The sequence below is a fragment of the Lolium perenne genome, chromosome 2 (genome assembly GCF_019359855.2).
Source record: "Lolium perenne isolate Kyuss_39 chromosome 2, Kyuss_2.0, whole genome shotgun sequence".
In the NCBI taxonomy this organism is placed as follows: Eukaryota; Viridiplantae; Streptophyta; class Magnoliopsida; order Poales; family Poaceae; genus Lolium; species Lolium perenne.
Genome location: NC_067245.2, coordinates 43035830 through 43061760, shown reverse-complemented (window position 1 = coordinate 43061760; position 25931 = coordinate 43035830). Strand labels below are relative to the sequence as shown.

The following is a 25931-nucleotide window of genomic DNA, read 5'->3' as shown; positions in this document are numbered from 1 at the left end:
GCGAAGGATGACGTAAAAGGTACCGGAGGACGTCAGCATCCCTGATTAAAGAGATACCGGCATCACCGGTAGCTGAAGAAGCTTTATAAAGTAGTTCGTCCAGTCAAACATGCAATTAGGGTTTCCCCTGTAAGCCACCCTCTCCCCTATATAAGGAGAGGGGGAACCCCCATTAGATGCAGACACATGTGAGTACCTTGTAACCAGAAACCTGTAACCTTGTTTGAGCAAGAAATAGAAAGATCTGAAGAGGAAATAGCCCTGTGTTCTTCTTCTTCCTCTGGCCAAGGCCTTGTTCTTGAGAATCTCACCCGGAAATCCACACCATCTTACCAAATCCCTCCCCCGAATCCTCTAGCGCACATTCGGCCCCAACTCAAGCCATCCGATGGCATCTGTCTCTTCACCACGACGACATTTTAATGTTTCCCTTTATTAATTTTCTAGTTTTTATTTATTTTAGAAACTTTTCTCAATGATTGAATTTTAATTGCATTTAGACTAAAAATAAAAGGCTTAAATAACAAGTATTAAATAATTGAATTTTTATTAAAAATAAAAATTTAGGTTTATATTTTTATTGGATAGAGTTCACTTTTGTAAGAATTTTGATATCTTATATTTATTTTTCTGAGCTTATATGAATTTTCTAGATTTATTTATAGTTGCAGCAATTAAATAGGATTTGAATTAAAGCAGAAAGTACTAACTACACCCGAACTGATCCTACCCACAACTACTGACTAGTGGGCCACTGGCCATGTCACACGGCACGGTGGCACCGACGTGGCATGGTTCACGGTGGTCTGCGAGGTGGTCGACGACGGCGCCGGCGTTCCCGGGTTCCCGCGGGCACGTGCAGGGGCGCGTTTGAAAGAGAGCGACGCGGCGATCCTAGTGGTGGTGGCGCCGCCACCAAATGGTCACCGGAGCTTGACCGGCGATGAGGCCGAGCGGCAGAGCTCACGGGCCAATGGTGCGGAGGAAGAATCCGATGCTCGTTATCGTACTGGAGCTTTTATACCGTGTTGGAAGGTGCCTCGTCATGTCGTGATCAAGGAGGAGGTGCCAGCGAGAGGGAGAAGGAGAGCACGACTTCGTGCTGTCCTCCATGCGCGAGGAGGGGATGAGGTTGAACTCCTCGTCGTTTTTTTGACGAAAGGGTATGCAGGCTAGTTTTGGGCTGCGGTTGAGGGCTGCTACTGGGCTCCTTTGGGCTGTGCTGGTGGGCTGCTGCGGCCAGGTGAGGTCCAGGTGAGTTTTTCTTCTCTCTTTTCTTTTTCTGTTTTTATGTTATGTTTTCTATTTCTATTTTGAATTCAGATTTGAATTCAATTCTCTTAGCAGATATTTGTAACTATTTTAACTTGGCCATTACCTCTTAAATAATATTTCTACTTGAGAAATACTATTTTGATTTTTTAATATAATGATAGCTTCAATATACACAATATTTCAAATGGATATGTTAATGATTACAATTTCTATTCTCTTTCTTTTGAAATTCCAAATATTTTATGATTTAAGGAGGTGACCAAATGGCATGGCTTTATGTACCTAAATATTTCTAGGTTCTTGATTTAGTCACTTACATATGATTTTATGTGAACACTTAGTTGTTAAGGTCTTGTGAATTTTATTATAACCCTATTTTAGAGTTGGCACAAGTATTATATTTTTAACAACACCTTAAAATGCCTAGAGTAGGTATTACTATCCTCAAGGTTGGGTCTTAATTATATATATAAGTGGTTGATAATCACACTTATGGTTTTAATTATAAGATGTATCACAAAAGTTTTCCCAGGTTTTATAATTGTAGCTTAAGATTTTATTAATGTGCCATACTAGGGTTCTAATGATATTTTCCTAAAGGCAATTGGGTTCAATCTCAATTATGGCCTAGGTTTGTATTATGATCACAATAGTGATGCATAAACTAGGGTTGAGATATAATTGTAGATTGTGGATATGCTATGACACCATATTGTATTTGCTAGGGTTTACTCTCCTCTATGATAAAATGGTTACTTGCTTAATAATTCATGTGCTCCTTTAATTACTAAGGACTTGAGAATTGGTTTTACCTTCTACTAATAGATTTCTAGTATTATCCTTGATTTATTGTTAAAGTAACTAAAGTAGCTATATTTCTTTTTATAGTTAACTTTGGTTATAATGATGAATGGTTTCTCTCCATATGAATTATAGGCTTTAACTCTAAGCTTTTCTTATGTGCTTATATCCTCTACTTCAAGTTCTTAGGTTTTATGATCACTACACAATTTATAATGATCAAGGTTTGGCTTCCTAAATTATCTCTCAGGAATTAGGTTTCTCACTCCCAAGATTAAGTATTGTCTTGATCAACTAAATATAGTTTCTTTCTTATACTATCATGAATGGGTATGGTTACCTCAATAATTTATATCCTGGGAAAATGCCTGAGATAATAACTTATAGCTCTACTTAAGGAATGATGATTTAATCATCAGGACATATGGATAGTTCTCTCCCTTAAATTTAAGTGTTGCCTCAACTATCTTGAGTATAACACCAGAGGTTTAACTCTTTCATATAGGAATAGTTATTCTAGGGTTTATGGTGTACTGTTAATATTTCTTTAGGTATCTCAGCTAAGGATTCAATTGTCTAGCTTAATTGAATTAATCTTATACTTATTTCTTTAACTCGGGGACATGGTCTTATTCCATTTGGTATTTGGTTATCTCACCACTTCAAGATAAAATGGTTAATCTCTTAATACTCTAGTTCAATGGTTGTTCTTTATTCTTAGATAGGTAAAGCTAGAATTGGTATGAATGGTCTCTCTCAATTGGGAATGACTTGAATAATACTCTAGGGTTCTTCTTGAAGATAATGTTGTGATCATATGGATATTTATATCCAAGGTTTGCCTCAAGGTTTGTCATTGCTTCCCTAAATAAAATAGGACTCTCACCTCTTTAGGTTTGATGTAAAACTATTTGGAATAGAGAAGAATATATACTTCTATAGTGGATCTCCTTCTTATAATTCCAATGTTGAAGCGAATGAATACAATGAGGTTTCATGGTAGGCCGGATCATGGATTAGTTTTAAGACATGGAAAAGTTAGGTTAGGAATAGTTTCTCCCTTTTATTGGTACTTGATTTGCAATTGAATAGATGTTCATATGTTATGGCAAGGTTTACCATATTATGATCTTTTGTAAGATCAAGCAATGGATCATTGATTAAAGTGTTGTTGTGTTAGTTTTAATTCTATTTGATCTAACCCCTTAGATCAAATCATCTCTACCCAAAATAAGGTTTTATCAAAGGTCACATTGAGGTTTATAGCACTTGACTTGATGAGCTACTTCAGTTCCACCAAGGTCAAGTGAAACTTCAGTTACTGTGACTATTTTACTTTAAAGCGCGAAAATTCCCAAGATTTTCTATGCATGAATGCAATGCACACATCTGCTTCCTCTATTTTTGTAACCCCAATACCTGGGACATTACATTTAGTTCAATCAAATAATTCCTATCATGAGTGATATCAAGTCAATTCATCGAGAGATGTGGTTGCGTAATATCAAGATTAAAACCTTAAGACAAACACATGGCACCCAAGTCATCAACAGATGCTTATTCTTGTTATAGAAATAATTGGAATTAGATCCAATTGCATTTTTTTTCATACCTCATTCAATGACTGTGAAGCAAAATCAACGTAATGACACTAGCATGAGAATCAAATTTATATGATGACAAGCTATGTGGGGAGGGAGACTAGAGTGCAACCAAGCAAATAATCATATGATCACGAATGGAATTACAACGAGACTGAAGATTAGAAATGATACCTCATCTCGCTTGCTTGCCTTATAGCCGAGTCTTCCTCCCTTCCTTTCTCATCACGAAGCCACTAGAAGTGAATAACTCAAAGAAATTGCAAATAAAATATAAAGAGAGGTTCACACAAATAACAACAAGAAAATTTAGCTTTTTGTGTGTGTTTTCAAATATAAATGCAAAACAAAAAGTAAGCATGCAAATAACAAGAAATTTTAACTATTTTTTGTGTGTTTTTTATTGTAAATGCAAAAAAGAATTAAACATGCAAATAACAAGAAAAGAAAATAAATGAAAATAATAAACTAAAATGTGAATGCAAAGGGTAGAGGATTTAAACCTCCCTAAGCTGAGGTGTTTAGCCTAACTTATATCATTGCCCACCACCACCACCTTGTGGCGGCGGGTAGTAGGCTGAAAGCCGGTGGTGAACTCGCTGAAGCTCTGAGTGGGAGACATCACGTTGCTGTTCACGTGGTGCAACGTGCTCTCCACGTCGAGGAGCCGTCGGGACATATTCGTATCCCGGTTGTGGCTGCGTCCATGTAGGGCTACTGCTGGTACTACTGATATTGGTGGGGTTGAGTGTAGTCATCCCATCCCTATTCTCCCCACTACTAGAAAAAGGGCCAGCGCGTAAAAAAACTACCATTTGCGCACACCTTTTTTGGTGCTATGTAGCAGTGGCGCACCACTTACAGGTGCTCCACTACTAAGGAAAATACTAGTGGTGCACCATTGCATCCATGGACCATTGCTATGTTTTTTATGTACCATACCCCACCTCAAGCTTACCAGTGGCGCACTACTTACAGGTACTCCACTGCTAATGAAAATACCAGTGACACACCACTCCATCCCTGCACCATTGCTATATATAGGGGATGATGGAAACATTTGGGCATCACTTAGCAGTAGCGCACCAAGGATCGCCTATTCGGTTTTGGTAAAAAATAGGTAGAAATTTTAAAAATAAAATCATTCGAGATGTCCATGTATTATTTTATCTAGTTTTAATGATAATTAACAAACATGAATTTTGAATTTTTATGCGAAATGACGTTATGTTTCGGTAAATTGAATTTCTGGTTGCATAAGACCTCCGATGAAAATATTTTTTATAATCCCGGCCGACATAACAAACTACTCTCGCTGATGACTCGGACTCACATGCCATATTTTTCTTCTTGGCAAAATCTATTCTCCCATGTTCATCCCATATTTTCCTTTTTCCTTTTTTATGCATGAAGTGTTAATTAGTGTTGAGGCCTGGGACTCAGTCGAGTCACATATACGGTAAACATCATCGGAGGAATATCAAATCTTGAGGCACGATTATTGCTTGTATTGCAATAGTATAAACCAAATCAAATCATAACCGTACCATGATTTCTACCCCAGTGCAATGTCCACAATACCCCTCCAATCAATAGTCAATAAACCTTTTTTCAAGAGTATGCTAAATTGGCATACCATATTTGTATAAAAGGGGAGAAATATCATTTACAAGATGCTGAACCCAGATGTGAACAAAATTAAGGGACAGAACACTCCAAACTGTTGGAGATATGTCCGAGAGGCAATAATAAAATAGTTATTGTTATATCTTAGTGTTCATGATAAATGTTTACACTCCATGCTATAATTGTATTAACCGGAAACATTGATACATGTGTGTTGTGTAAACAACCAGAGTCCCTAGTAAGCCTCTCATTTAACTAGCTTGTTGATTAATAGATGATCATGGTTTCCTGATCATGAACATAGGATGTTATTAATAACAAGATCATATTATTAGGTGAATGATGTGATGGATGATGACCCACAAGTATAGGGGATCGTAGCAGTCTTCGCGGGTAGTAAAACCCAATTTATTGATTCGACACAAGGGGAGACAAAGAATACTTGAAAGCCTTAACAGCGGAGTTGTCAATTCAGCTGCACCTGGAAACAGACTTGCTCGCAAGAGTTTATCAGTAGTAACAGTTTTATAGCAGTAGCAGTAGTGAAATAACAGCAGCAGAGTAGCAGAGAAAGCAGTAGTGATTATAGTAAACATCAGGATTAAAATACTGTAGGCACGGGGACGGATAACGGGCGTTGCATGGATGAGAGAAACTCATGTAACAATCATAGCAGGGCATTTGCAGATAATAATAAGACGGTGTCTAAGTACAAAGCAATCAATAGGCATGTGTTCCAATTATAGTCGTACGTGCTCGCAATGAGAAACTTGCACAACATCTTTTGTCCTACCAGCCGGTGGCAGCCGGGCCTCAAGGGAATCTACTGGATATTAAGGTACTCCTTTTAATAGAGTACCGGAGCAAAGCATTAACACTCCGTGAACACATGTGATCCTTACATCACTACCATCCCCTCCGGTTGTCCCGATTTCTGTCACTTCGGGGCCATTGGTTCCGGACAGCGACATGTGTATACAACTTGCAGGTAAGATCATAAACAAAGAATATCATGATGAAACAATAACATGTTCAGATCTGAGATCATGGCACTCGGGCCCTAGTGACAAGCATTAAGCATAACAAATTGCAACAATATCATCAAAGTACCAATTACGGACACTAGGCACTATGCCCTAACAATCTTATGCTATTACATGACCAATCTCATCCAATCCCTACCATCCCCTTCGGCCTACAGCGGGGGAATTACTCACACATGGATGGGGGAAACATGGCTGGTCGATGGAGAGGCATCGGTGGTGATGATGGCGATGATCTCCTCCAATTCCCCGTCCCGGCGGAGTGCCAGAACGGAGACTTCTGGCTCCTGAGACGGAGTTTCACGATGTGGCAGCGTTCTGTGTAATAACCCAGAACATAGGAACAATGAAGGGTAGATTTAGAAATGGGATGTGCATTTCATCGCAAAACGGGGGAAATTTTCGCGCCTTATTGCAACTAAACCTAAGAGGGATCGAGGTTCTCTCTCATTTTGCACTTAGGGTTAGGCAATGTGAGTTAGGGAAATTTCGACATGATCTCTTTTGTATCTTGTTACTTTGGGGAATGATTGCATTTGATAAGTGTTAAACATTTAAATATAAATATCACACAATATAAACAATGAATTTAAAATTCAAACACAAGATATAAATTCAAATCATTTTGAATTTCATAGTGAATATCAAATACAATATTTAATCAAGAATATACACATTACATAATACAAAAGCTCATAAACCAAAAACTTGAGCTTTATTGATATACAACACAATTACAAAGTCTTTACAATATTCTTGATACAAGAATTGAGACATAATGATCAGAATTAAAAGAAAAGGAAAATTACAAGTTATTCTAAACTAAACCTAAACTAAGTGGCTTGAGGATGATCTTCTAGCCATAATTCAAGCCTGCACAACAAAGAACAGATACTAGACAGAATACAAGTGTTATCAAAGTTCAGTTTAGACAGTTAGCAGAAATAACACAAGATTCAGTTTGGACAGTGCACACTTGTGCTTGTCCAAATTTCTGGACAGCACAAGATAGGCATAGGCAGACCAAAACTGAGCAAGCCACAGGGGCTCAAGTTTCAGCATATGAGGGCTGTTGCTAACCAAGCAACAGCAAGGCAATGCAAGGGATGAGTCACAAAGTAACCAGGCCTTGTGTGTCATGGCCAGAGTAGAAGTAGGGAGCATATAAATAGAACACAAACCCTATAACCTTGACAGTCGACAGATAGGATAATTCACCAGGTAAGGGTGAAGCTAGAGCCAACACAAGTTCATCCAGTTCATACTCAAGAACCGCACCAACACACAACCACTCATCCCTAGGAATCATGGTGACCTGAGAAGCTCAACCAGAATCTGGAGGTGAAGGGCTGTGCACAAAACCCCAAGTCTGCAACAACCAAATATTTAAATCTAGGAGCTGGAACAAGGTATACCAAGTTCCTGGACAGATCCAATAGATTTGATCCATACAATATGCATGACATAATCATGGGATTGAGCAGATGCTCAAGTGGGTAGATCATCACTTGGTTTTCACCAAGGATTACTGCCAGTCTAAAAGCTACTAAAAATAGAAAGCATCTAGATATAGATCTTGTACACAGAAGCTAGCAAACATGCACAGATGCACACACTAGCCAGATCAGATGCACAGATAGCACCAGTAGAGGAATTGCAGGGAATAGCAGCTAATAAAGACTACACAGTAAATCCTAAGCTATGAACCATCAGTAAACCCTAGATTTTCATCAGGCAAGCATATTGGCATTCATATCTAATATGATCCCCAAATATGCAAGCAAAGGTTGAGTAGCCACAAGATCCAATTAAATAGGTGAGCAACCAATCAGTAGCAAGGCTACTGAGGTCACATCACACTTAGCACCAATTAAAAAAAAGCCAACTATAGCACATCATTATCCAGGAATGGATTCAGATTCATTTGCTTGCTAAAACAATCATGAATAGCCAAATCATTTGCAAGCAAGTCATTTAAATCATCACTGCATAAGCAGTTCATCATAACTTAATGAATTCAAGCATGAATTTATCACAGATCCATGCTTAGTACTGACAGTAGCATACTGTTAAGCAACACAGTACCAACCCCTAGATCCTAGCCACTGGAGCAAGTCCAGTAAGCTTGAATGAGCAACAACACAAGTAAGCAGTAGCATAGTGATGCTTGAGCATCAGCATCACAAGGAAATTGAATCACTTAGCCACAGGATTAATCAGTAAGCTATCACTGACATTTAATTGATCAAATGGATCAATTGAATCAAGTCAAGCTACACAGAGAAGCTAGCCAACAAGCAATGGATGATCCAATGGATCATTAGCTTGCACAGGAAGCACAGAAGCATTTCACAAACACCACTGGCACTCACAAGTGTCACTGATGCATCACAGTACACCTAGACAAGCAAATATGACATGCCAGTAAGCACAAGCAAGCCATAATCAAGTACAGCATGGTATAGCAAGCTCTTAAGCAAGCACAGCAGAGCATGGCAAGTACAGGGCATGCTAGGAGCAGCAAGATAAGCAAGCACAGCATGAATAGCAAGCAAAGCAACATTGGCCAGTACCAGAAACTGGTGATTTGGCCATGAGCTTGCAGTAGATAGAAACACTGGAAGATTATGCAACTATGGCATAGCTCTGTGTGATCCCAGGATCACTAGAAAGCAACATAGCATGAGGAGGAAGAAGAACAGTAGCAAGGGAGGCGCACAGAAGAAAAGGAGGAGATGAAGTACTTACTTGCGCCTGGAAGCAGAGGCTAGGGCATGGCGAGGCAGTGCTCGCGCGGCCCTAACAGCTGCAAGTCCAGGGTAGGCGCCGACGTTACGCCGCCGAACCCAACACCACCATAGCGAGCACCTGAGGCGACGGCACGAGTACTGCGAGCAGCACCCGCGCCAGGTCAACCTCAGGAGCGCACCCATCGTCGTAGAGGACGAGAGCTCGCCGGAGTTCGTCGTGGCGATTCTCCACGAGATCCAGAACGGAGGCGATTCGCCAGGAGAGGAAGAGAAGGGGAAAACCACGCGGACAGATCGATAGATCTGCGCGCGGTGGTTCTGGTTTGGTAGGTGGCTACGGCGGGGGATCTCGGAGCTGGCCGGAGCGAGGCGGCGGCCATGGCGGCGACGCCATCGCCACGGGCGTTGCAGCAGATTAGGGTTAGAGACGAACGAGTGAGAGAGGGCCGAGTGAGTGAGTGAGGTGGGCCGTTCGGCGCCACCGACCCATAAGGGAATAGCCTTAATGGGCTTTCCCTGGGCTTTAGGTAAATGGGCTGGCCCAATAGGGGCCAGGGGGCATTTTTGTCTTTTAACAATTTAGAAAAGGCCAGAATTTCACCAATTTATAATAAATAAAATACAACTCTAAAAATCCATTAAAAATTGGATTAGTGAATGAAAAATAAATCTTAACAAGAATAAAATATGAAATGGAATTTAAGAAACAAATTCAAAATTATGAATTTGCAGAATTTAAATAATAACTTGGAATTTTAAACTATTATTTCCTTGTATATAAAAATTCAAGGAAAAATCTCCAATAGGTTCAAATACTTATTTTCAAACATTTCAAAATGAAATTCCACTATTCCAAGTCATTTCTATTGAGAAAGGTATTTTTCAAAGAAAAATACTCTATTCCCTATTTATTCCAAAAATATAGAGACAACTCTATTATTTTAATTCAGTTTTGGAATGAATGATAAACCACCAAGTCAAATAGTTTTAATTTGAATTATTGTATTTGATGTGAATGGTTTACCATTTTAAATCAATTGCAAGTTACTGCCAAAGGCATAAATCTTAACTCAACCCTAAATTGCTATAACTCAGCGGGGTAAAGGGATTCAACATAAAATAATACCTCCATGATTGCATTATTTGGATTTTATAACATTGTCCTTACCGGATGACGATGCTTCTTACAGAACCCGAGGTCCAGGTTCCATCAACTGCATTGAACTGCACTATCTCGCAGTCCACAGGCAAGTTCACCCTTGCTCATGTCAACTTGATTATTTTCTACTACTTTAATGCAAAGCTATATACTTATCATTCCTGCATCGCAAATAAAATGTTACTTTTCAACTATGAATATGACTATGTGGCTGGCAATGGAACCATGGTATGTGTTGATATGGTGGAGGTTCCATTGCAATGGGTTATATCACCCTAGGATTAATTACCAATGCCGTCCAGTGATTCTAGCGCCGTACAAACCGTGTTGACCATGAGATCTATAATGGCTCTAGGGAAGCCAGCCGTATCTTTTCCCTTCTGCACGCCAACGGATTGGTAGAGCTGTCGGGGTGTTGGAGGCACTGCCGTAGGTTGGGATAGCCTTTTAAATCCCCATCCATTAGTGATGATGGCTCTACGATCTATGAAGGATTGTCCGGAGTACACCGTGAGTAAAGCCATATTATCGGGGGAAGTCTACTGGGGGTGTACGGTTGGACAAAAGGGTGGGTTTGCAGTCGCGGAGAAGGCGGTGTGGGCTTGGATCTTTATACCTGGCCTCACACCAAAGGAAGTGTGAACGGGGGCAAGTCCCTGCGGATGGCAAAAAGGGTGAGATCTCTTGTGGGGAAAGTAACGCACCTCTGCAGAGTGTATCAAATTGTGGCTGTCACTCCTTGTTCCGGGAAGGGAACTGCGAACGCGGCAGGAAAGGAACTCCACGAAGTTCTAGTCAACCTGTGAAGACTGACGGGCATAGTTTTCATAATAAAAGCAACATTTTGAAGAAATGATTTCAAAACATGCATTGACCTGCGATTTCCTGATCAATGGTCGTAGCTAGTGCATCAAACACCTTTTTACTCTTTTAGAACTTGCTGAGTACCCCTGTACTCACTTTCTTTCGACACCCTTGCTAGACTGTGATCCGGAAGTGGAGGCCATCAACGATGGAGCACCAGAAGGAAGTTACGAGCTGGTCTACGAGGAACCTGATCTTACCGGCAGAGTGGAAGGAGTAGACTATGGGATAGTCTACGGACCAGATGACACGGAGGTGGAGGAGTAGTGACATACCCTAGCATCATAGAGCCGAGCAACGTAGAACTTACCTAAATAAGTTGTTGAGCTCTTTTTATAGTTGTTATGAGTTGTAATCGTACTTAAGCAGTATCTTAGGGTGTTCTCATAGGACCTGTGAGAATACCAACTTGTTAAGACAATGTTTGTAATAAAGTATGGAGTGTTATGACCTGCAATGTTTCTGTTGTACCACTCTGAGGGATATGGCAATTTGTGAAGAAGTCCCTTCACAAAGATCATATCAACGACTTGTATACTACAACATGCAGTGGTATGCTGGGTCACCGCAGCTGGTATCAGAGCAAATGTTGCGACCTTAGGTTGGAAAAACCTAGTATAGGGAAGAAACCTGTAGGAGTCTAGTAGAAATAGTAAAGGATTCTCTAGAAATATGGTGATTATTCACTTGAGAATAGCAAAACCATATATTTTAGTGCGATAATTCTTTATTGTAGCTATTATGATGCATTATCACTACTAATATTCTGCTTTTGTATACAGCCATAATGGCGAACACTTTTCCTAAGAGGACTTTGAGGAAGGTTGAGGGATGGCTCGGTGATTATGATGGACCAATCACAGCTCTCCTGTGTTCATTGTGACCCACGGATACCTGTTATCAAGTGTACCTACTATGATGGGGAAATCCTAGCCAAGTGCAGAGTATCGGTCCAATTACCGACAAAACTGCTGATGAGTCGTATAATGCCATTCGGAGAAGCCAAAACCATCACCACAACCTACCATATGGGCCTATTCAAGGCAATCCTTCAGATAAGGCAGCACAAGTCAGTAGAACTGCTATGTTCAGAGTTTTCTCATATACCTCATGCCGAGGAAGATGAGGATCCCACTCTGAATCATCTGGTGTTAGCACACAGAAGTCCTGAAGCTGCAACACAGCACATGGATAACTGTAAGTCTTTATTGACCACGATGTACCTTTTACACATGAAGATGAGGGGTGAGATTGACCACATGCTAGCTGAGTACACGGACCCTGATAAAGTCCAAACTCGGATGCGTGATCTGAGGGCACAACCACAACATACTACACCTTTCTTTAGCCTAGACAGCTATGTAGATTTGAGTGACCAGTTGTCCCATAAAGATCCACTCACACCCAACTTTGTCCCACACTATCCACATGTGTCAGCATCATATGAGTCTGGATATGGAGGAGATGATTCCAGGAACCTAGACTGCTCGGAGTCACCAATCGAGAATTCGACTGGTTGGCACTTCGGGGAACCATTTGGAGATGAAGGAGAACCCATCACTTGTGATTCCGAGGATGAAGGAGGCGCGGTTAACCAGAATGTTAACCAAAGCTTTGGGCAGGAAGAGAAAGACACCAACTCCATTTCTTTAGATCTGGAGATGGGATTACCCAAAACATCCCAGTATGTCGTAGGTGAGAGTTCTGGAACCAAGAAAAAGAAGAAGAAGAAGATGAGAGGTCAAGTGAGTAGGAATCCTCCATGGATGGCAGAAGAAGGTGAGCTGTATCCCACTGGGGATACATATCAGTCTTTATCCAGCTACTTTGGCATGACAGATCTCTGTCTCGGCACTTCGTCTGATTCAGACTACATACCTACTGGAAGGACCTTCATTCCGGACGGTGTTCGGAAGACAAACCGTTGTACCGGATGGACCCCAGGGATGTACGCGGAGGCGAGTTATGATGACGAGGAGTAGAGCTCCAAGGAAGAATAAAGTAATCTAGGTGGTATTGTAATAGAACGTATTTTAAATTCCCGTTGGCTTGGGCTTTGAGCCAAATAAGTGGTTTATATATACCACATGTAATATATATGTGTGTGTGTGTTATGTAATATACAAAGTATATGCATAATAAATGTTTGTTTTGTATTTGCTTCTTGATTTCATTGTGTGACTAGTTCTGGGCATTGAGTTGAGCTCAGAAAGCATTTGCATGGTGTAATTATGAGTAATCGCTCTTTGTTACAGGACTAGGGGGAAATGGCGTTAGTAGAAACCGAAGAGGCTCGCAGAGAGCGGGAAGCAAAAGAAAAAGAGGAGGCAGATGCGGCAGCTAGAGCAGAGAATGCACCACCACCACCACATCCAATGCTACACCCAGACTTCCAACAGTATATGAGGGCAATGGAGGAAGATAGGAGGCGTTACCAGGAAAGCCATAGCAAGAACATGCAAGATTTCTTTACCCAAGTCATCAATGATAGGGGTAATGAAGGCAAGGGAGTAACCCTATCAGACTTCCAAAATGCAAGACCACTACCTTTTACATCAGCTCCAGAACCAATGGACGCTGAAGATTGGCTTATGGATACGGAACAGAAACTGAAGACCGTTGGTTGCAACGATGAGGAGAAGATTAGATACACAACTTATCTGTTGTCAGGACCAGCAGCGTCATGGTGGGAGAACCTTGTAGCAGTACACCCTCCAGATAAGGTGTTCACCTGGGAGGAGTTCAAGAAGAAGTTCCGGGATGCTCATGTTCCGGACAGCGTGGTGGAGCTGAAGAAGAGGGAGTTTGACGAACTACGACAGAATACTGCACCCGTCATGCAGTATGTTCGGGATTTCAACAGGTTATCCAGGTATGCACCTGAGGATGTAGATACGGAGGAAAAGAGGAAGAAGCGGTTCATGAAAGGCATGAATCCATACATGAAGATGCAACTGAGGTTGGCACGGACTGCCGAATTCCAGGAACTGATTGACTCGGCAATCACTTTCGAGGATGATTACAGGCAAGTCCAGGAGGACAGGAGGAAGAGGGCTCGTATCGAGCCAAGGAAGTACCCAATTAGTAAACCAACACCTGATCGGAGTTTCAAACCCCGATACCGACCTACTACTGGTAGCCAATCAACCGGGGAGGTCAGAGTCAGAATCCAATCAGCCAAATCATCTGCAACAATTGTGGCCTAAAGGGTCATTTGCAGAAGGATTGTCAGAAACCCAGGATCATTTGTTATGGTTGTGGGAAGTATGGACACATCAAGCCGGATTGTCCAAACAAGGCGTCTTGGAGCGGACAGAGCTCCGGAGGACGAGGTGGAAACAATAACAACAACAACAACAACAACCGCAACAACAACAATAACAACAACCGCAACTACAACAACAACAACAAGAGGGGAAAGCCTTATGGAAAGCTGAATTGCACATCTTTGGAGCAAGTGGAAGAGTCGGATCAAACAGTCTTAGGTACGCTAAGCATTCTTACTCATCCTGGCAAAGTATTATTTGATACTGGAGCAACCACATCATTTCTTGCATTGGAGTTTGTGGAAAAATTCGGGCTTAGATGTTCTAAGTTAGAAACTCCTATAACTGTTCTATCCGCGGGGGGAACGATCTTAGTAACCCACGTGAAAGAAGCACAAGTCCTAACCATATGTGACTGTGTATATTTCGCGGACCTATTCATCATACCCATGAAGGACATATCCGTCATCCTAGGGATGGACTGGTTGACGGAGAATGGAGCGGTGATTAACTGTGGAGACAAAACAGTATCACTTCGCAAGTCCATCGGAGGTCGAATAGTGTTCCAAGGAGATAAGTACAGTGAGTTGGAGATCGGATTGGAGCTCAATAGTCTGAAGGAGGTGAGAATTGAAGATATTCCTGTCGTGAATGAGTTTCAGGATGTATTTCCTAAGGAACTACCGTGGATGCCACCCGATAGGGAGATTGAATTCACAATCGATCTGATTCCAGGCACTGCACCAATAGCTCAACCACCATATAAGATGGGGCCAAAGGAATTAGTGGAACTGAAAGCTCAGATTGATGAGTTGGAACAGAAGGGATTCATTCAAGAAAGTGTGTCACCATGGGGTACACCAGTTATTTTCGTGGATAAAAGAGATGGAGGAAAGAGAATGTGTGGAGATTACAGAAACTTGAACAATGTAACTATCAAGAACAAGTATCCTTTACCTAGAATCCAAGACCTTTTTGATCAAGTTCAAGGAGCTGGAGTCTTTTCGAAGATAGATTTAAGGTCAGGATACCATCAAATCAAGATCAAGAAGGAGGATGTACCAAAAACAGCGTTCGTATCAAGGTATGGACACCATGAATATTTGGTTGTACCATTTGGACTAACAAATGCACCCGCAATTTTCATGAATTTGATGAACAAGATATTCATGAAGTACTTGGACAAATTTGTGATAGTGTTCATAGATGATATTCTAATCTATTCCAAAGATAAAGAAGAACATGCCAAGCATTTGAAGATAGTTCTGCAAATTTTGAGAGAACATCAGCTATATGCAAAGTTCAGCAAGTGCAAATTTTGGTTAGATAGTGTTGAATTTCTTGGACATGTCATAACCAAAGAAGGCATAGCGGTGAATCCAAGCAAGGTTCAGTCCGTATTGGAATGGAAATCACCTAAAAATGCTAAGGAGATACGAGGATTTCTTGGTATGGCAGGCTATTATCGGAGATTCATAGAGGGATTTTCGAAGATTGCAGGACCAATGACCAAGTTACTCAAGAAAAATACTCCATTTGAGTGGACTGATGAGTGTGAAGCCAGCTTCCAAACACTCAAAGATAAGTTAACCACAGCACCGGTGTTAGCAGTTCCTGAACCTGGAAAGGATTACACGGTGTATTGTGATGCTTCCAAGAATGGACTTGGATGTGTTCTTATGCAAGATCGGAAGGTAATAGCTTATGGATCAAGGCAGTTGAAACCACATGAACACAACTACCCAGTACATGATCTAGAGTTAGCAGCAGTTGTGTATGCTTTGAAGAGTTGGAGACAATTTCTATATGGATCCAAGTGTGAGTTATACACCGATCATAAAAGTTTGAAATATTTCTTCACTCAGAAGGAATTAAACATGAGACAAAAGAGATGGTTAGAGTTGATTAAGGATTATGACCTTACAATCAACTATACACCAGGCAAAGCTAATGTAGTAGCAGATGCTCTAAGTCGGAAGAGTACGGAGAATCAACCTACGGAATGGGAGATTCCAAAGGAACTTCGGAAAGAGCTAGAGGATGCTCAGATTTTGTTAATTCAAGGTGATGTTAAGGGAAGTATAGCAACCATGAGGATTATGGATGAGATGTACTCAGACTTGAAGTATGAGATTATCCGAAAACAAGCGGATGATTTGTTCATCCAAGAAGAAATCAAGAGGATTGGAGAGGGAAGACCATCGGAATTCCATCTAGGGGATTTTGATTCATTATACTTTCAGAAAAGGATATGTGTACCGGATGATCCAGAAGTGAAGTCAATCATATTAAAGGAAGCACATGAAAACCCTTATTCAATACATCCGGGAAGTACTAAGATGTATATGGATTTGAAAGAGATGTTCTGGTGGAACAACATGAAAAGAGAAATAGCACAATATGTCTCGGAATGTCATACCTGTCAACGAGTGAAGGCAGAACATCAGAGTCCTGCGGGATTACTCAAACCACTAGAGATACCGGAGTGGAAATGGGATGAAATCGGAATGGATTTTGTTACTGGTCTACCAATGACTAGTAAGAAGAAGGATATGATATGGGTAATAGTGGACAGGCTTACCAAGAGTGCTCATTTCATAGCCGTAAATACAAAGGATACTGCAGAAAAGCTTGTGGATATATATGTGAAGGATATTGTGAGTAAGCATGGAGTACCCAAGAAGATAGTCTCAGATAGAGGTTCAATTTTCACATCAGCATTTTGGAAACAACTCCAAGAAGCTTTGGGATCCAAGTTGGATTTCAGTACCGCTTTCATCCACAAACCGGAGGACAAACCGAAAGAACCAATCAGATACTTGAGGACATGCTTAGAGCTTGTGCTCTGAACTTTGGAGGCTCATGGGAGGACCATTTACCTTTAGCGGAGTTCTCATATAACAATAGTTATCAGAGTAGCATCCAGATGGCACCGTACGAAGCATTGTACGGAAGAAAGTGTCGATCACCAATTTGTTGGTTTGAAACCGGAGAAAACAAAGAGTTTACACCGGACTACATCAAGGAGAGACAAGAAGTCATCGAGGTGATCCGGGATAGACTCAAAATAGCTCAGAGTCGTCAGAAGAGTTACGCTGACCTGAAACGAAGAGATTGGGAACCGAAAGTGGGAGACATGGTTTATTTAAAGGTTAGCCCAATGAAAGGACTTAAGAGGTTCGGAGTGAAAGGAAAGTTAAGTCCTCGATATATAGGACCATTCAAGATACTCAGTCAGAATCGAGGAACAGCTTTTGAGTTGGAGTTACCAGCACAACTAAGTCAAGTTCACAATGTGTTTCATGTTTCACAACTCAGAAAGTGTTTGAAGGCACAGGATGATCCTATCACATATGAAGAAATAGAATTGCAATCTGATCTAACCTATGTGGAAAGACCGGAAAAGATCTTAGAAGTACAGTGGAAGAAGTTAAGAAACAGGGCAATCAAATACTGCAAAGTTCAATGGCAACATCATCCTGAGCGAGAAGCAACTTGGGAGACGGAAGAAGAATTAAGAAAGTCTTACCCCGAGATGTTCAGGTACCAATCTTAACTTCGGGACGAAGTTTCTGTTAAGGGGGAGAGGCTGTAATAACCCAGAACATAGGAACAACGAAGGGTAGATTTAGAAATGGGATGTGCATTTCATCGCAAAACGGGGGAAATTTTCGCGCCTTATTGCAACTAAACCTAAGAGGGATCGAGGTTCTCTCTCATTTTGCACTTAGGGTTAGGCAATGTGATTTAGGGAAATTTCGACATGATCTCTTTTGTATCTTGTTACTTTGGGGAATGATTGCATTTGATAAGTGTTAAACATTTAAATATAAACATCACACAATATAAACAATGAATTTAAAATTCAAACACAAGATATAAATTCAAATCATTTTGAATTTCAAAGTGAATATCAAATACAATATTTAATCAAGAATATACACATTACATAATACAAAAGCTCATAAACCAAAAACTTGAGCTTTATTGATATACAACACAATTACAAAGTCTTTACAATATTCTTGATACAAGAATTGAGATATAATGATCAGAATCTATTAAAAGTAAATTACGGGCTCACCAGAAAATAGAGAAATCGCTAGGAAATCCCACAAAAATTAGAAACATCTGGCCATTTAATTGATACATAGATAATCTATAGCCATTAGATTAGACTTAAGGCTAAAAAATTACCCACCATTGCCATTGTACACGTCCCTTCATTGTTTCCTTTTGTTTTTTCCACAACGTGTCCTCTTCAACGCATCCTCTTGGAGTCGAAGGAAAAACAGATTTTTTTATGCCCTAGCGCAGATGAGCCATCTTCAACGCTCAGCATGCCAAAATTGCCAATGCGTCGCTGCCTTCCTGTCTCCATGGTACCAGACTCTTCCTTCCTCTACCTTGGTGCAGAATCGGTAAATCATGGGTTTCTCTAATCTGAAGATTCATCTGGCGGTTGTTCGTCTCCTCCATGAGCGAGGTTAAGACAATAATTCACCGGTATACGTGCGCCTAACCAAGCGCTCTCTTGGTTATTTGCTCTGATCGGAAGGTACATCTCGCCACCGTCTGTCGGCTCTCCTTTTTTCGGCAATTGTTTGTCAATCCGTTTCCTGCCGATTCATCTTTCCCTTGCCTCTCTTAGATCGATTTTGATTCCTTTCGATTTGCTCTCTTTGAAGATAGATGTGATTGAGATGGTGGATGGACGGGAGGGGCTGTGTCTAAGCCTGCACCAGGTCCATGCCCATGTGGTCGCGGGCCGACCAGCCGCAGGGCGAGTGCTTGATCGATCGTTTCCCTTCCTGTTGTATATTACAATACTGTTTGATCTAATTATTTTATGGAACGGCGATTAGTGAATACAACGATGCTCCGCAGGTAAATGCTAATATGCTGCACACATGCGATCATGCATCCATGCAAGATGGATGGATCCATGGAATTAAAACTTGATTCATGCGTACTGAGTACTGACGGACATTCCCAAGACAGGTAATAGCAGGTGAGATTTCTTTTGATTGCTACATCTATTTGTTCAGAATGCAATATAGAACTCTATTATAGATGCATGACCGAACGGATGTGGAGCAAAAAGAAAGGCAACGTACTGTTCTTTCTGATCTCTGTAATTTCTCACTCCCTTTCAGTTTGAATCTCCTAATTTAGAAATGTGTTCCCGTAGACCTAGCATATTACATTGATACGCATGGTTTTTGTAATCCATTCTAAGTTTCTATTATTAACAAAAGCACTAAATGGTCGCCACCATCTACTTGGTTTGATGTACTATTGGTAATTGGGTAGTTTGAAACGGAAAAACTGTATGCAAGTTTGAGTCAGATTTCTTATATGCTTTTCTGTACATGTAGATCACGATCCTCTTCTTTATCATGATCTTTACAAAATATTTCTTTCATTACCTAAAGGTAATTTTCCTTTTGGAAGATTCGTTTTGGAATTAATTTGCATTTTAAAAATTTATGTGGTGATCATTATTCAAATCTCCCAGATGCGTTGAAGATTATCTTGCGGCCACTCAGAAATAGTCCAGGAAGCTGCAAACCAAGATCCTGATCCATGTAATATATTGAAGTTAGTTTTCAGATAATAATTCAACACCCGTTAAATCAAATCCCGGCTATAAGGTATGGCTTATTTTATCGATAAAAATCCTTGGAATCAAAGACGACCTAAACTTAGCCATCTAAGGCTTAGGAAAAATTCAGGTGTATTCGAATTTACTCATGGTGTATTATGTTTTTGTACTTGCCAACATTTTCCATGCTATTTTTTTGTCATTTTTAGTAAAAAATAATAATCTTACAATGGTGGAAAGCATCCATCCAAATTTGGGACGGTCAATTCTTGGAAGAAAGCAATCATATGTCCAAGGAAAAAAATGGTGAGCAAGATCACTGAATATGTAATGGACAAACTAGAAGGTGAGGACACAATTTACCGTAGTTCTGACAGTGTACACAAAGCTGTAAATTGAAGTGATGATTCAATATTCAGAAGAGTTCCTAAACAACCTAAAGTTTCCTGGAATTATAAGCTCAAACTGAACATTGGAGTACCGGTGATGCTACTACTTAATATAGCCAGAGTGTTGGGTTATGCAATTATAAAACATTTTTATCCAGCATTTTTTTGTATTATCCTACTTTGACTAAATGCCGTAACTGCCTTTTAGATAAGCATAAGTGAATGGAAATTAGTTTACTGTAAAATATCTTTAGATTAAAACAACTGACTTACCTATGCTCTGATTGTTATGCAGCCCAGAAGTACTTGCGAGGTACGATCGATCTTCAAAGTTTCCACGTGTGGGCCTTCAGTTTTGGGACAAGCAATCTGTTTATTTGCTGATTTTATTGGTGTTATTATGGAGATCAGTTCACATTAATGGAGAGAGGAGAGGAGAGCGTTGGAGTTGAAGATGGGGGCCTGTGGCTACACATCAAGAGGATTAGGTACGTTGCTCTAAGAAATAAGCATTATACTACAGAAGTAGAAAGGATGTCCGCAGCTTCCAGTGAAGTGTGCGAGTATGCCTAACACCATGACCATGGCGTGTTTGCCTCCTAATAAAAAGTCATGTAGTGCTTGTGAAATTCAGTATTTGCGACATCTATGTCTATGCCACCGTGAGATTCAGTCTTTGTGACAGCTGTGTGTAAGCATGACAGCATGAAAACCAGGGAGGGCTTTCAGCTGAAAGGGTTTACCTCCATACTATATATAGTCTTTGTTGCAACTATGCGTATGCCACCATGAAATTCAGTTTATTCTGGCATCTCTTATTTTCTTCCAAATTGTTGCATTTAGCTATATATATGCCACCATGGAAAAACTTATGCCGTGTGCAATTACAGAATCACTGGCACAAGTTATTCCACTGTGAAGTTTCTATTATGTAGCATATTAATGTGATATGTGCACGGATTTTTTAATTAAAAAAGGGTTTCGGGACAAGTTTGCCAAAAATATGCTAGACAATAGGAGGATACAACCACTGTACTCATAATTTACAAGAATCAACAGTTATACTCCCTCCATCCCATGAAACATGTCTTAACTTTGACTAAATTTAGATGTATTCACATGAAAGAATATTGGGTGAAATAGTTACCCCCTCCGATCCATAATAAGTGTCGTGAACTGAGGTAAATTGTTTGTCAATGGCTAACTATGTACCTTGGATAACTGTTACAACATATATTTATTTTTATGTGTGAATATGCATATCTTCTCAATTTTTTTTTCTGATATCACAAATGCGACATATAGATATCCATTATCTAAAATAAGACGATCGTCGAGGAGAAATTGTTTCTCTTTACCTATCTAGCCTCTAATCTTTCATGCAGTGCGTCTGATATGACCTTGGTCCGACGATGGTGTTCAGTGTGATGAATAACATTTTTATCCTCGGATAGTTAAAATATTAGTTTTCTTTGCTAAAGAGAGTAGCCAAAGTGCCATTTCATTGATAGAAGAAGATAAAGCCTCTGCTCCAAGAAAACCTGAATGTCTTTCACAACATAGTCATTATATATTTGGTAACACCGCTACTCACTAGGATTGTTTTTTACACTTCATTCAGCCAATTTGCAATTTTTCTTGCTTGCTCTCATATTCATTTATAGAAAGTGCAGTAGCTCATATAAGCCGCAACATGTTAGGAGTAACCAGTGTACAAGTTACTTATGATCTTATTCTACTATAGTTGACAGTTTCTGTTCCAATATTGTAGTGCTTCTTTGCTTATTAGCTGATTTTTTGCAGAAAGAGGCTTGCAAAGTAATAAGGGGTACCTCAATGGAGCAAAGGGGAGGAAACATATATACTCACATGGGACTTTTTACTGATGCCAGCCAGTCCGTACCTAAGATGTTTTCTAATTTTACCAAACTAATTATGTTTATTTAAAACCTTTCTGCACACATGACTTAACCTTTATACAAAACAGATTTGGGGTTTGGTATTTGAGTTCAGTTCACTGCCACGAAAGTGTGGTTCAGTCCTTTGTCTCTTAAATGTGGGTTCACACCACAAATTCATAGTCGGTAGCAAGATTAACAACACACGTAACCATGAATAGCTTGATTATTTGCACTGATCGATATATGAAATTCTTCCAACAGTATAAAATTCAGTGAATTTCACATTGCGGGGGGCATAAAAAGGTATGTCTCTATTCAACTGTCATAAAGTTATCGTGCATATACATTTTTGCGGCTTCATTGTATCGTGCTTTCTAATAAACATTATTTTTTACAATGAAAAATAAAACCTATGTTTTAACATGTGAAAATTTGAACAATTATTTTCAGGGATAATGAATTGTTTTATCTGGAAGAATATAGGTTTGTGATACTTTTGAGTACATATATAGCTTAGATCGACTGCATGCTTAGCACGTATATATGCTTGGTACTGATGGTTATTATTCGAGTCAGAGGCATGTTTTCTGAGAACACCACCAGGCATAATATTACACGCTTTCACTTATATTCATGTGTGTTTGTTTTCCTTTCTCCGGTTATTGCATTTGGAGACATTACATAGAATAAACTAATAGTTTTCTTCAAAAAATACGATCCTTAGGGAAAAACAAATGGATACAAGCAAGTAAAACCGTGTCATAGTTTTAGTATACATATGATTACATTTATTTGTTTGATATTTCGTGCTAAATGGTTATTAACAAACTTTGAAAGAAGGTGCCCAAGCAAATTCTGAAGACTAAACCAGTGTCCAAAACAACAATCTTTCAAAGACCGACGAGAGCACATAATATGAACATATACAAGACCATTAAATTATTTTTCAATTTTTTTATATAATTGGTGCCCTCGCATTTGCGAGGACCACTTTGCTAGTTAAAAGAAAAGGAAAATTACAAGTTATTCTAAACTAAACCTAAACTAAGTGGCTTGAGGATGATCTTCTGGCCATAATTCAAACCTGCACAACAAAGAACAGATACTAGACAGAATACAAGTGTTATCAAAGTTCAGTTTAGACAGTTAGCAGAAATAACACAAGATTCAGTTTGGACAGTGCACACTGTCACAGCACACTTGTGCTTGTCCAAATTTCTGGACAGCACAAGATCGGCATAGGCAGACCAAAACTGAGCAAGCCACAGGGGCTCAAGTTTCAGCATATGAGGGCTGTTGCTAACCAAGCAACAGCAAGGCAATGCAAGGGATGAGTCACAAAGTAACTAGGCCTTGTGTGTCATGGCCAGAGTAGAAGTAGGGAGCATATAAATAGAACACAAACCCTAGAACCTTGACAGTCGACAGATAGGATAATTCACCAGGTAAGGGTGAAGCTAGAGCCAACACAAGTTCATCCAGTTCATACTCAAGAACAGCACCAACACACAACCACTCATCCCTAGGAATCATGGTGACCTGAGAAGCTCAACCAGAATCTGGAGGTGAAGGGCTGTGCACAAAACCCCAAGTCTGCAACAACCAAATATTTCAATCTAGGAGCTGGAACAAGGTATACCAAGTTCCTGGACAGATCCAATAGATCTGATCCATACAATATGCATGACATAATCATGGGATTGAGCAGATGCTCAAGTGGGTAGATCATCACTTGGTTTTCACCAAGGATTACTGCCAGTCTAAAAGCTACTAAAAATAGAAAGCATCTAGATACAGATCTTGTACACAGAAGCTAGCAAACATGCACAGATGCACACACTAGCCAGATCAGATGCACAGATAGCACCAGTAGAGGAATTGTAGGGAATAGCAGCTAATAAAGACTACACAGTAAATCCTAAGCTATGAACCACCAGTAAACCCTAGATTTTCATCAGGCAAGCATATTGGCATTCATATCTAATATGATCCCCAAATATGCAAGCAAAGGTTGAGTAGCCACAAGATCCAATTAAATAGGTGAGCAACCAATCAGTAGCAAGGCTACTGAGGTCACATCACACTTAGCACCAATTAAAAGAAAGCCAACTATAGCACATCATTATCCAGGAATGGATTCAGATTCATTTGCTTGCTAAAACAATCATGAATAGCCAAATCATTTGCAAGCAAGTCATTTAAATCATCACTGCATAAGCAGTTCATCATAACTTAATGAATTCAAGCATGAATTTATCACAGATCCATGCTTAGTACTGACAGTAGCATACTGTTAAGCAACACAGTACCAACCCCTAGATCCTAGCCACTGGAGCAAGTCCAGTAAGCTTGAATGAGCAACAACACAAGTAAGCAGTAGCATAGTGATGCTTGAGCATCAGCATCACAAGGAAATTGAATCACTTAGCCACAGGTTTAATCAGTAAGCTATCACTGACATTTAATTGATCAAATGGATCAATTGAATCAAGTCAAGCTACACAGAGAAGCTAGCCAACAAGCAATGGATGATCCAATGCATCATTAGCTTGCACAGGAAGCACAGAAGCATTTCACAAACACCACTGGCACTCACAAGTGTCACTGATGCATCACAGTACACCTAGACAAGCAAATATGACATGCCAGTAAGCACAAGCAAGCCATAATGAAGTACAACATGGTATAGCAAGCTCTTAAGCAAGCACAGCAGAGCATGGCAAGTACAGGGCATGCTAGGAGCAGCAAGATAAGCAAGCACAGCATGAATAGCAAGCAAAGCAACATTGGCCAGTACCAGAAACTGGTGATTTGGCCATGAGCTTGTAGTAGATAGAAACACTGGATGATTATGCAACTATGGCATAGCTCTGTGTGATCCCAGGATCACCAGAAAGCAACAGAGCATGAGGAGGAAGAAGAACAGTAGCAAGGGAGGCGCACAGAAGAGAAGGAGGAGATGAAGTACTTACTTGCGCCTGGAAGCAGAGGCTAGGGCATGGCGAGGCAGTGCTCGCGCGGCCCTAACAGCTGCAAGTCCAGGGTAGGCGCCGACGTTACGCCGGCGAACCCAACACCACCGTAGCGATCACCTGAGGCGACGGCATGAGTACTGCGAGCAGCACCCGCGCCAGATCAACCTCAGGAGCGCACCCATCGTCGGCGAGGACGAGAGCTCGCCGGAGTTCGTCGTGGCGATTCTCCACGAGATCCAGAACGGAGGTGATTCGCCAGGAGAGGAAGAGAAGGGGAAAACCACGCGGATAGATCGATAGATCTGCGCGCGGCGGTTCTGGTTTGGTAGGTGGCTACGGCGGGGGAGCTCGGAGCTGGCCGGAGCGAGGCGGCGGCCATGGCGGCGACGCCATCGCCACATGCGTCGCAGCAGATTAGGGTTAGAGACGAACGAGTGAGAGAGGGCCGAGTGAGTGAGTGAGGTGGGCCGTTCGGCGCCACCGACCCATAAGGGAATAGCCTTAATGGGTTGTCCCTGGGCTTTAGGTAAATGGGCTGGCCCAATAGGGGCCAGGGGGCATTTTTGTCTTTTAACAATTTAGAAAAGGCCAGAATTTCACCAATTTTTAATAAATAAAATACAACTCTAAAAATCCATTAAAAATTGGATTAGTGAATGAAAAATAAATCTTAACA

The 25931-nt window shown here is 40.5% G+C and overlaps 1 protein-coding gene and 1 long non-coding RNA gene across 6 annotated transcripts in view; both read left to right on the top strand.

The window, feature by feature from the left end:
* Positions 1 to 25931, top strand: part of LOC127329897 (peroxidase 2-like) — a 212230-nt gene that overhangs the window by 90130 nt on the left and 96169 nt on the right. The window lies entirely within an intron of this gene.
* LOC127331947 (uncharacterized) lies at positions 18630 to 22417 on the top strand. 5 transcript variants are annotated; one of them, XR_007870119.1, is made up of 6 exons: positions 18630 to 18767; positions 18835 to 18943; positions 19074 to 19396; positions 19764 to 19820; positions 19904 to 20867; positions 22183 to 22417. It is a non-coding gene; the product is annotated as an uncharacterized lncRNA (long non-coding RNA). The 5 variants fall into 5 exon arrangements; XR_007870122.1 differs by having other exon boundaries at positions 18630 to 18943; positions 19904 to 20039; positions 20675 to 20867; XR_007870120.1 differs by having other exon boundaries at positions 18630 to 18943; positions 19904 to 20336; positions 20675 to 20867.